Source organism: Ambystoma mexicanum, chromosome 2q (assembly GCF_040938575.1).
Source record: "Ambystoma mexicanum isolate Mex_15411 chromosome 2q, UKY_AmexF1_1, whole genome shotgun sequence".
NCBI lineage: Eukaryota > Metazoa > Chordata > Amphibia > Caudata > Ambystomatidae > Ambystoma > Ambystoma mexicanum.
In genome coordinates, this window is record NC_090924.1 from 91433448 (window position 1) to 91445798 (window position 12351).

Genomic DNA, 12351 nt, shown 5'->3' on the forward strand with positions numbered 1-12351 from the left:
CCGTTGTCACTACATCAAATTCACCTTTCTTTTTTAATGTCCTTATTGCCGTCCCAGTATGCCTTTCATCAGTCATTTGGTCGATTTTTGAAGAACCATCAATAAGGAGATCTCCCCCCCGCCCCCGAGAGCATTTTCTCTAACATGGGGAATATCATCATACATTTCAGTATACATTATGCAGTTGTGCACATAGTCATCCATTCCTACTTAGTCATGCCATGAATGTCGCTGGATTCACTATTCTACATCTAACAATTTTGACTGCTGGATTCAAAATAATCACTTTGTATCCCGACGCTCTTTGTGTAGTCAATGTACTTTTGGGTTTCTCCAATATGGCAAATAGGGAGTGCTAAACATATAATTTTATTGAGCATCCATTGTAATACTGGTTGCAAAAGCAGCAACTGCTAAAGCTTGTTCACAAGGATAATGTCCTTTCATTACTGGGTCTACAATCCCATAGCCTTGTGGTTTGTGTCCATGCCCTAATGTTGTCTTCTGTGTAAGTGCTGCAGTCACATCTCCATTTGAATGTGAGAATAAGTAAATCTCTTCACTATAGTCTAGTATTCCTAACACTGGGGATGTGAAAAACACCTTTTTAAATTCTTCAAATCTTTCAGCCATGTCGTCTTCCCATACTATTTTACTTTTGCCTACCGGTACTGCCTTGAGTCCTTTTAAGAGTGGTTTAATATATGTACAGTAGTCAAAAACCCAGGCCCTAAAATAATTACATTGGCCTAGAAACTGATGCATTTCCCTTTCTATCTCAGGTTTCATGATTGCTTCTGCTCTTTCGGGTGTCACTTTCCTCCCCACTTGAGAGATGAGCTGTCCAATGTACAGGACCTCTTCCTGACAATATTGTAGTTTTCCTTTGTCTGCCTTGCATTCTTTTTCTGCTAGCATTGTCAATAGTCGAACTGAGTCCTCCCTGCATCTTTCCTCTGTCTCACTGCACAACAAAATGTCATCCAAATACTGAATTATCCTGCTCTCGAGTTGTACATTGCCCAAGTCTATCTGAAGTACCCTATTAAAGGATTGATGGGGACTCACAGTACCCCTGTGGCAGTCTTGTATATTGCTCTTCATGAATGGAAATTGAAAAGAATGCATTTTTAAAATCTATCACTGTGAAATATTTGGCTTTAGCTGGGATGTTAGATAATATTGTAGCAGGGTTCGGGACCAAAGGAAACTCTCCTTGAACAATATAGTTTAGGGCGAAGATCATGAATAAATCTCCACAACCTCCCAGGCAATTTCCTCACTGGGTACACAGCCATGTTACATGGCTATTCTGATGGCACTAATATTACCTGCTCTATTAAAGCAGAAATGGTCTTGAATGCCTTACCTGTTTCTCCAGATATAGGATACTGTTTTACATGTGACAGAATTGCTCTTGGTTTAAGCTTGATCTTCACTAGCCCTGCTCAACTTAATAGACCCACATCATATGGACTATTAGCCCACAAGATGCATGGCACCTTCTTTAAGTCTTCCTGAAATAATGACCATTTATTTTTTACCAATGCCATTCTCTGCTGTATTTTTTTTATTTTGAATCCTCATCCAATAATTAAGACTTATGAAGAACACTAATTCATTGTCTGAATATGCATCTCTAAACAATTCTTTGCCTGTCAAATCTGTCAGCCTGTATCCTTCATTAAGGGCTATTACTGTTCGCCATGCTCTTCCCTCATCATCTGTCCCATGAACAACTACCCTCTCTTGATTTACTGCTTCTACTTCCAGCTCTATTCGAATGACATGCCCTTGATCAACATTGATACGTGTTCTGGTCTAAATAAAAATTCATTAGGTATTCTCAATATCTTCCCTGTCAGTTGAGGGAGCCATGACAACAAAATATTTACTCCATGCAAAAATATTTCTGGTTCGAAAGGCACCCCTCGTAATGCTTTCTGGCCTGTTAAGGCTAATATAAATTCTCTCATGTTCATGTAATTTATCCCTGGAGTCGAACATACTGTAACGCTCACCTGATTCTCGCAGAGGCGCCGGTCTTGACTGGGCGACTACCGTATCTTCAAAGGTGATGTGTAGCACCCGGTTGGCTCTTTGGGCTGGACCTCTGTGCACTGTATGCCTGACTTCAAGAGTAAGATGTCTGCAGATAGAAAATATGGGATTAATGAACTGGGGTTATTGGGGTGTCCCTATCTCTTTCCTTTTGCTCTCCTGTAGACCGCCAAAGGTTAACGCTCTCACCTTAGGTAAGTGAATGCCGAGCTCTCCATCTGCCTCGGGGCAGGGTGCTGTAACCAGTTTCTTCACTAGATAGGTAGCGCAGGCCTCTTGACTTCAGAGGACTGCTGTCCGTCGTTTACTGCACAAACGGTAAGTTTCGAGTAATTCTATTGTCTTTAAAGTCTTTAGTAATGATGTCTCTTGTTTTGCAGGGTTCCGGCGATGGCGGATGACGGGCTGAAGTGAGTTGAAGATGGAGTCTGTGTGATGAATAGAAGCGCCTGGAAGCACGTAAGTAAGCGCTTGTTGCCTGCTTCACGATGCGCTCTAACTGTCTTTTTATTTTGCAGGTACGAGTTCGGAGCGGCTGCAGGGTGCCGGAATACCCACTGGGTTAGATGTGGAAAGGAGTAATGGCACGTGAGTATTAGAGTTCCCCAATGTCTTGAAACGCACCTTGTTTTGTCTTTCAGATGCAGGATGCAGCGCCGAAGGCCTCCGGAGCGTGCAAAGAGTTGGTAAGCTTTTGTCTTTCAGATGCCGGAATGCAGTGTGAAGACCTCCGGAGCGCACGAAGAGTAGGTAAGCCTTTGTCTTTCAGATGCCGGAATGCTAACCTGTTCTTTCTTGTCTTTATAGGTGTTGCTGAAGACTGGATTCAGGATGGTAAGCCTTTTTCCTTGGGCCCAGGATCAGATGCAGAAGACACGATGAGCGTTCTGCTGCAGAGGATGCAGAATAACGCAAAGCAAGATTCATCCACCGGGTGTGGTTTAAATAGCCTCCTGTAGTGCTTAGGTGTCTCCTTCCACAGCCACGCCTAGGTAAGAAAAGAGTTCCTGCTTTCCAGAAGAGTTCCAGTGTTCTGAATCTAGGGAGTGGCTCCTGCCCCACCCAACAGGAAAAGTAGTTCCAAACAGAAGAGGATCAGAGGCTCAACTGGCAGGCAAGTAAGCAGCATGGTCTGCTGCAGGTAAGTCCACCCAAGCATTATGAGCCCGGCGCTTCCAGCGCTGGGACTGGGCATATTTATGAGCCTGGTGCCACTGGCGCCAGGACTGGGTCCAAAAGGTCCCAATTGGGACTGGTTGGCAATCGGAACCTGGGTTATGGATCTGCTTCCAAGGGAGTTGGGAAAACCCTGACCTTTTGGAAGCAGAGATCATGACAGTACCCCCCCTCAAGGCCCCTCCCAAACCGGGCTTCTCCAGGGGTTTTGGCTTGTCAGGAAATGTTCGGTGAAATCTTTTGATTAGGTGAGGAGCGTGGACATATTCAGCAGGTTCCCAGGATCTTTCTTGGGGGCCGTAGCCTTTCCAGTCAATTAGGTAAAATAGTTTAGATTTGGAGATCTTGGAGTCCAGAATGCTTTTGACTTCAAACTCGAGTTCTCCATCAACTAGGATGGGTTTTGGAGATTTAGTTAGTCGGGTTTGAGGTTGCACGGGTTTTAATAGAGAGACGTGGAAGACCGGATGTATCTTCATGTGCGGGGGCAAGCCCAACTTGACCGCTACTGGGTTTACTATGGTAGTGATGGAATAGGGACCAAGGTATCTTGGGTTGAATGTGCGTGGCCCTTTTAGAGGTAGATATTTGGTGGATAACCAGACTTGGTCCCCTACTTGATATTGAGGGGCTTCCTTCCGATGTTGATCTGCTCCTTTCTTGTATTGTTCTTTAGCCCTTTGAAGGTGAGAAACAGCTTCCTTAAAGGCTTGGGTGATTGTAGAATGCAGGTAGTCTACTGCTGGTGTTTCAAGATCTTGGAGGGGATCCAACTCCGAGGTTCGAGGGTGACTGCCGTACAAAAGAAAAAACGGTGTTTTCCCAGTTCCCGAATGGACAGAGTTATTGTAGGCATATTCGGCTATCCAAAGGATGTCTTTCCAAGTTTTTTCAGTTTGTTGCAGCATGCAGCGTAAATACTGTTCCAGAGTTTGATTGGTCCTCTCGGTTTGTCCGTCGGTCTGAGGGTGGTGACTGGTCGATAGTCTCACATCAATTTGAGCCGACCGACAGCAACTTCGCCAAAAATGAGAAATAAATTGACTACCTCGATCCGAAATTAGAACCGAAGGAAAACCGTGTAGTCGGACGATGTTTTCGAGAAATTCTCGGGCCAGAGTTGCTGCTGTTGGCAAGCCTTTGAGCGGAATGAAATGCGCCATCTTGGAGAATAAGTCCACGATTACTAGAATCGTATTGTATCCGGAGCATGGTGGTAGATCGGTGATGAAGTCCATAGAAAGCGTATGCCACGGGCGAGGTGGGATGTCAATAGGGCGTAAGAGGCCTGCTGGTCTTTCCTTTTGACTCTTGTTTTGGGCGCATACTCCACAGGACATTATAAAGTCTCTGATATCTTTTTTCCAAGACGGCCACCAGAAGTAGCGCTTGATCTTTTCTGAGGTCTTGGCCATACCGGGATGGCCTTCCATTAAAGAATCGTGATAACAAGAGATTACTTTTTTCTGCAAATCTGTGCTGGGTAGGTATAATCGTTCTTGGAAATACAATAAATTGTCTTTTACTGCAAAGTCCTTTCCCTGCAGATGCCAATTCTGTATGTCTGCTGGAGTTACAAGTTGCCTGGCTTTATCCTTAACTTCCTCTATGGATTCTGTGGCGATTACACCCAGAATTCTTTGTTCGGGAATGATTGGTACAGGTTTAGGGTTGATCAAGTGCTCTTCCACTCCCATCCGAGAAAGGGCATCAGCTTTACCGTTCTTTGTACCAGGTCGATAGGTAATTATGAAGTCAAACTCGGCAAAGAATAATGCCCAACGGAGTTGTCTAGAGGATTGGGCTTTTGCGGTTTTCAAATATTGCAGGTTTCGGTGATCCGTAATCACAGTAACGGTGTGTCGGGCCCCCAGCAGATAATGCCGCCAAGCCTTAAAGGCAGACTTGATAGCCAGAAGTTCCTTGTCAGTAATCGTGTAATTGATTTCAGGAGGCGAGAATTTGCGGGACCAAAATGCCACGGGATGCAACTGATTGGTTACCGGGTCCTTTTGTGATAGAACTGCCCCCATGGCAAGGCTTGAAGCATCAGTTTCCACGATGTAGGGGAGTTCGGGGCGAGGGTGTTTTAAGATTGGTGCAGAGATAAATTTAGTCTTCAAATCCTGGAAAGCTTGTTCCGCCTCGGTAGACCATTCAAAACGTTTGTTTTTCTTTAACAAGGCAGTGATGGGCTGGACTATTCGAGAGAATTCGGGGATAAACCTGCGGTAAAAGTTAGCGAAGCCTAACATGCTTTGCACACCTTTTACGGAGGATGGTGATGGCCATTTGAGAACTGCATCGACCTTCTTTGAATCCATACGTACTCCGCCAGGTGATAATATGAATCCCAAGAATTCAACTTCAGTCACGTTGAAAACACATTTTTCCAACTTAGCGAAAAGTTTGTGTTGACGCAATCTTTCGAGGACCATTTTCACGTGTTTCCGATGTTCAGATTCCGATGAAGAATAAACGAGGATGTCGTCAATGTAAACAACAACACACACATCTATGAGCTCTCTGAGGACATTGTTCATAAAATATTGAAAGGCGGCCGGGGCATTGCAAAGTCCGAAGGGCATGACCTGATATTCAAATAGCCCATACTTGGTGCGGAAGGCCGTCTTCCATTCATCGCCCTCTTTTACTCGTACCAAGTGGTAAGCTCCTCTAAGATCCAGCTTTGTATATATGCATGGTTTTCTGACTTGGTCCAGGAGTTCAGGGATCAAAGGTAACGGATATCTATTCTTAACGGTGATCTGGTTCAGGGAGCGATAATCGATACAAGTTCTAAGGTCTCCTTCCTTTTTTGGAACGAAGAACAAAGCTGAAGAAGCAGGGGACTTGGAAGGACGAATAAACCCATTCGCCAGGTATTGATCCAGGTATTGTCGAAGGTGAAGGTTCTCAGGCTCGGTGAGGGCATAAATTCTACTACAAGGAGGAGTAGATCCAGGTATCAGGTCTATCTGGCAGTCATAAGACCTATGAGGAGGTAGAGAGTTAGCCTGATCCTTCCGGAAAACATCTTGGTATTCTAGGTATTCGGGAGGTAACTGGGGAGTCTCTGAAGAAATTGCTGCCAGTGCAACACCAGGTGGAGGGTGACAAGTAGAGACACATTCTGGAAACTGGACCGTTCTTGCTCGCCAATCGATCAGAGGATTGTGTTTCTCTAACCAAGGTATTCCTAGAATAATCTGAAACTGAGGGGCCTTGATCACATCGAACACGATCTTCTCATGGTGTCCATCTTGACTTACTAGCGTCACCTCTTGAGTGGTATGCGTTACTGGCCCGGAGGCTATCTCCGTACCATCCACTGTAGTAATGACGTCCTTAACAGCCTTGGGACAAAGAGTTAGATTCATCCTCAAAACCATTTCATGATCCACATAATTGCCGATGGCACCGCTGTCGACGTAAGCTTCAATTGCATGTAATCGATCCGGATTATCAGGGCTAATGAGGACCATAGGTATCACGAAATGCGAGGTCACGGAACTGGTTTTCACGCTCGGCAAGAGGACCTCTATTCTTGTCGGGCGAGGTCGTTTCCCTGCTCAGAGTTTGTAACTTTGGTAACTGCAGCTCCTACTGCCTTCTTGGCAGGTTTCACCGGACAGTCTCGAAGAAAGTGCCCTGAGTTTCCGCAATATAGGCATAATTGCAACTGTTTTCTCCTTTCCCGCTCCTTTTGTGTTAGAGGACCTTTCAGACCCCCTATTTGCATGGGTTCCCCGGAGTCTACTCCTTTGGAAGGAGTTGGCGGTTTGGAAAATACTCGAGCATCAAACTTGGAACGGTCGGCCTTCCTGTTCTGCAGTCTATGATCTATTTGAACGACCAAGTCTATATAATCCGAACAGTCTTGTGGGGGATTCACTACTTGGGCTAAAACGTCTTTGAGCTCTCCACGTAGACCTCTATAAAACAGCGTAATCCTTTTGTCCTCAGGCCATTGAGTATCCACTATTAGTCTATTGAAAGATGCAATATAAGCCAAAAGGTCTTGATTACCCTGTCGCAACGAAAGAAGCTCATTGTCCAAGGCCTGCCCCTGTGAATGTCTTGCGAACAGTTTTTCCATACTAAGCTGAAAGGCTTGAAAATCATGGAGAACCGGATCATCTTGATTAACTAGAGGGATCGACCAGTCTGCCGCATTGCCACTAAGGTACGAAAGTACAAAAGCTACTTTAGCTTGATCAGTTGGAAAGGCTGCTGGCCGGCATAAGAAGTGCAACCGGCATTGATTGATAAATACTGCAAACCTCTTTGGGTCACCAGAAAATCGTTCGGGCGGAGCCAGAGGTACATTCCCAGGTAGGTTGATCTGCACTGGATTCATAGAGGATGTTGAAGGAAGATTTGCCCCTGATGCGGGTAACGGGGTTTGTCCGGCTTGTGACTGTAGCAATTGTCTAGCAAGACCGTCTGTTCTCTCCTTGGAAATAATTAGTTCCCTTCTTAGAGCATTCGTTTCCTGACGAGCTGCATGCACTTCTGCCCTTAGTTCCCCAAGTAACCGGGCTAGGTGGTCAGTATCCGAGGTTTCCATAGCGCCTGGGCGAGAGTTTTGCGGTAGGCTTTGCGTTCTGTAACGCTCACCTGATTCTCGCAGGTCTTGACTGGGCGACTACCGTATCTTCAAAGGTGATGTGTAGCACCCGGTTGGCTCTTTGGGCTGGACCTCTGTGCACTGTATGCCTGACTTCAAGAGTAAGATGTCTGCAGATAGAAAATATGGGATTAATGAACTGGGGTTATTGGGGTGTCCCTATCTCTTTCCTTTTGCTCTCCTGTAGACCCCCAAAGGTTAACGCTCTCACCTTAGGTAAGTGAATGCCGAGCTCTCCATCTGCCTCGGGGCAGGGTGCTGTAACCAGTTTCTTCACTGGATAGGTAGCGCAGGCCTCTTGACTTCAGAGGACTGCTGTCCGTCGTTTACTGCACGAACGGTAAGTTTCGAGTAATTCTATTGTCTTTAAAGTCTTTAGTAATGATGTCTCTTGTTTTGCAGGGTTCCGGCGATGGCGGATGACGGGCTGAAGTGAGTTGAAGATGGAGTCCGTGTGATGAATAGAAGCGCCTGGAAGCACGTAAGTAAGCGCTTGTTGCCTGCTTCACGATGCGCTCTAACTGTCTTTTTATTTTGCAGGTACGAGTTCGGAGCGGCTGCAGGGTGCCGGAATACCCACTGGGTTAGATGTGGAAAGGAGTAATGGCACGTGAGTATTAAAGTTCCCCAATGTCTTTAAACGCACCTTGTTTTGTCTTTCAGATGCAGGATGCAGCGCCGAAGGCCTCCGGAGCGTGCGAAGAGTTGGTAAGCTTTTGTCTTTCAGATGCCGGAATGCAGTGTGAAGACCTCCGGAGCGCACGAAGAGTAGGTAAGCCTTTGTCTTTCAGATGCCGGAATGCTAACCTGTTCTTTCTTGTCTTTATAGGTGTTGCTGAAGACTGGATTCAGGATGGTAAGCCTTTTTCCTTGGGCCCAGGATCAGATGCAGAAGACACGATGAGCGTTCTGCTGCAGAGGATGCAGAATAACGCAAAGCAAGATTCATCCACCGGGTGTGGTTTAAATAGCCTCCTGTAGTGCTTAGGTGTCTCCTTCCACAGCCACGCCTAGGTAAGAAAAGAGTTCCTGCTTTCCAGAAGAGTTCCAGTGTTCTGAATCTAGGGAGTGGCTCCTGCCCCACCCAACAGGAAAAGTAGTTCCAAACAGAAGAGGATCAGAGGCTCAACTGGCAGGCAAGTAAGCAGCATGGTCTGCTGCAGGTAAGTCCACCCAAGCATTATGAGCCCGGCGCTTCCAGCGCTGGGACTGGGCATATTTATGAGCCTGGTGCCACTGGCGCCAGGACTGGGTCCAAAAGGTCCCAATTGGGACTGGTTGGCAATCGGAACCTGGGTTATGGATCTGCTTCCAAGGGAGTTGGGAAAACCCTGACCTTTTGGAAGCAGAGATCATGACAGTACCCCCCCTCAAGGCCCCTCCCAAACCGGGCTTCTCCGGGGGTTTTGGCTTGTCAGGAAATGTTCGGTGAAATCTTTTGATTAGGTGAGGAGCGTGGACATATTCAGCAGGTTCCCAGGATCTTTCTTGGGGGCCGTAGCCTTTCCAGTCAATTAGGTAAAATAGTTTAGATTTGGAGATCTTGGAGTCCAGAATGCTTTTGACTTCAAACTCGAGTTCTCCATCAACTAGGATGGGTTTTGGAGATTTAGTTAGTCGGGTTTGAGGTTGCACGGGTTTTAATAGAGAGACGTGGAAGACCGGATGTATCTTCATGTGCGGGGGCAAGCCCAACTTGACCGCTACTGGGTTTACTATGGTAGTGATGGAATAGGGACCAAGGTATCTTGGGTTGAATGTGCGTGGCCCTTTTAGAGGTAGATATTTGGTGGATAACCAGACTTGGTCCCCTACTTGATATTGAGGGGCTTCCTTCCGATGTTGATCTGCTCCTTTCTTGTATTGTTCTTTAGCCCTTTGAAGGTGAGAAACAGCTTCCTTAAAGGCTTGGGTGATTGTAGAATGCAGGTAGTCTACTGCTGGTGTTTCAAGATCTTGGAGGGGATCCAACTCCGAGGTTCGAGGGTGACTGCCGTACAAAAGAAAAAACGGTGTTTTCCCAGTTCCCGAATGGACAGAGTTATTGTAGGCATATTCGGCTATCCAAAGGATGTCTTTCCAAGTTTTTTCAGTTTGTTGCAGCATGCAGCGTAAATACTGTTCCAGAGTTTGATTGGTCCTCTCGGTTTGTCCGTCGGTCTGAGGGTGGTGACTGGTCGATAGTCTCACATCAATTTGAGCCGACCGACAGCAACTTCGCCAAAAATGAGAAATAAATTGACTACCTCGATCCGAAATTAGAACCGAAGGAAAACCGTGTAGTCGGACGATGTTTTCGAGAAATTCTCGGGCCAGAGTTGCTGCTGTTGGCAAGCCTTTGAGCGGAATGAAATGCGCCATCTTGGAGAATAAGTCCACGATTACTAGAATCGTATTGTATCCGGAGCATGGTGGTAGATCGGTGATGAAGTCCATAGAAAGCGTATGCCACGGGCGAGGTGGGATGTCAATAGGGCGTAAGAGGCCTGCTGGTCTTTCCTTTTGACTCTTGTTTTGGGCGCATACTCCACAGGACATTATAAAGTCTCTGATATCTTTTTTCCAAGACGGCCACCAGAAGTAGCGCTTGATCTTTTCTGAGGTCTTGGCCATACCGGGATGGCCTTCCATTAAAGAATCGTGATAACAAGAGATTACTTTTTTCTGCAAATCTGTGCTGGGTAGGTATAATCGTTCTTGGAAATACAATAAATTGTCTTTTACTGCAAAGTCCTTTCCCTGCAGATGCCAATTCTGTATGTCTGCTGGAGTTACAAGTTGCCTGGCTTTATCCTTAACTTCCTCTATGGATTCTGTGGCGATTACACCCAGAATTCTTTGTTCGGGAATGATTGGTACAGGTTTAGGGTTGATCAAGTGCTCTTCCACTCCCATCCGAGAAAGGGCATCAGCTTTACCGTTCTTTGTACCAGGTCGATAGGTAATTATGAAGTCAAACTCGGCAAAGAATAATGCCCAACGGAGTTGTCTAGAGGATTGGGCTTTTGCGGTTTTCAAATATTGCAGGTTTCGGTGATCCGTAATCACAGTAACGGTGTGTCGGGCCCCCAGCAGATAATGCCGCCAAGCCTTAAAGGCAGACTTGATAGCCAGAAGTTCCTTGTCAGTAATCGTGTAATTGATTTCAGGAGGCGAGAATTTGCGGGACCAAAATGCCACGGGATGCAACTGATTGGTTACCGGGTCCTTTTGTGATAGAACTGCCCCCATGGCAAGGCTTGAAGCATCAGTTTCCACGATGTAGGGGAGTTCGGGGCGAGGGTGTTTTAAGATTGGTGCAGAGATAAATTTAGTCTTCAAATCCTGGAAAGCTTGTTCCGCCTCGGTAGACCATTCAAAACGTTTGTTTTTCTTTAACAAGGCAGTGATGGGCTGGACTATTCGAGAGAATTCGGGGATAAACCTGCGGTAAAAGTTAGCGAAGCCTAACATGCTTTGCACACCTTTTACGGAGGATGGTGATGGCCATTTGAGAACTGCATCGACCTTCTTTGAATCCATACGTACTCCGCCAGGTGATAATATGAATCCCAAGAATTCAACTTCAGTCACGTTGAAAACACATTTTTCCAACTTAGCGAAAAGTTTGTGTTGACGCAATCTTTCGAGGACCATTTTCACGTGTTTCCGATGTTCAGATTCCGATGAAGAATAAACGAGGATGTCGTCAATGTAAACAACAACACACACATCTATGAGCTCTCTGAGGACATCGTTCATAAAATATTGAAAGGCGGCCGGGGCATTGCAAAGTCCGAAGGGCATGACCTGATATTCAAATAGCCCATACTTGGTGCGGAAGGCCGTCTTCCATTCATCGCCCTCTTTTACTCGTACCAAGTGGTAAGCTCCTCTAAGATCCAGCTTTGTATATATGCATGGTTTTCTGACTTGGTCCAGGAGTTCAGGGATCAAAGGTAACGGATATCTATTCTTAACGGTGATCTGGTTCAGGGAGCGATAATCGATACAAGTTCTAAGGTCTCCTTCCTTTTTTGGAACGAAGAACAAAGCTGAAGAAGCAGGGGACTTGGAAGGACGAATAAACCCATTCGCCAGGTATTGATCCAGGTATTGTCGAAGGTGAAGGTTCTCAGGCTCGGTGAGGGCATAAATTGTACTACAAGGAGGAGTAGATCCAGGTATCAGGTCTATCTGGCAGTCATAAGACCTATGAGGAGGTAGAGAGTTAGCCTGATCCTTCCGGAAAACATCTTGGTATTCTAGGTATTCGGGAGGTAACTGGGGAGTCTCTGAAGAAATTGCTGCCAGTGCAACACCAGGTGGAGGGTGACAAGTAGAGACACATTCTGGAAACTGGACCGTTCTTGCTCGCCAATCGATCAGAGGATTGTGTTTCTCTAACCAAGGTATTCCTAGAATAATCTGAAACTGAGGGGCCTTGATCACATCGAACACGATCTTCTCATGGTGTCCATCTTGACTTACTAGCGTCACCTCTT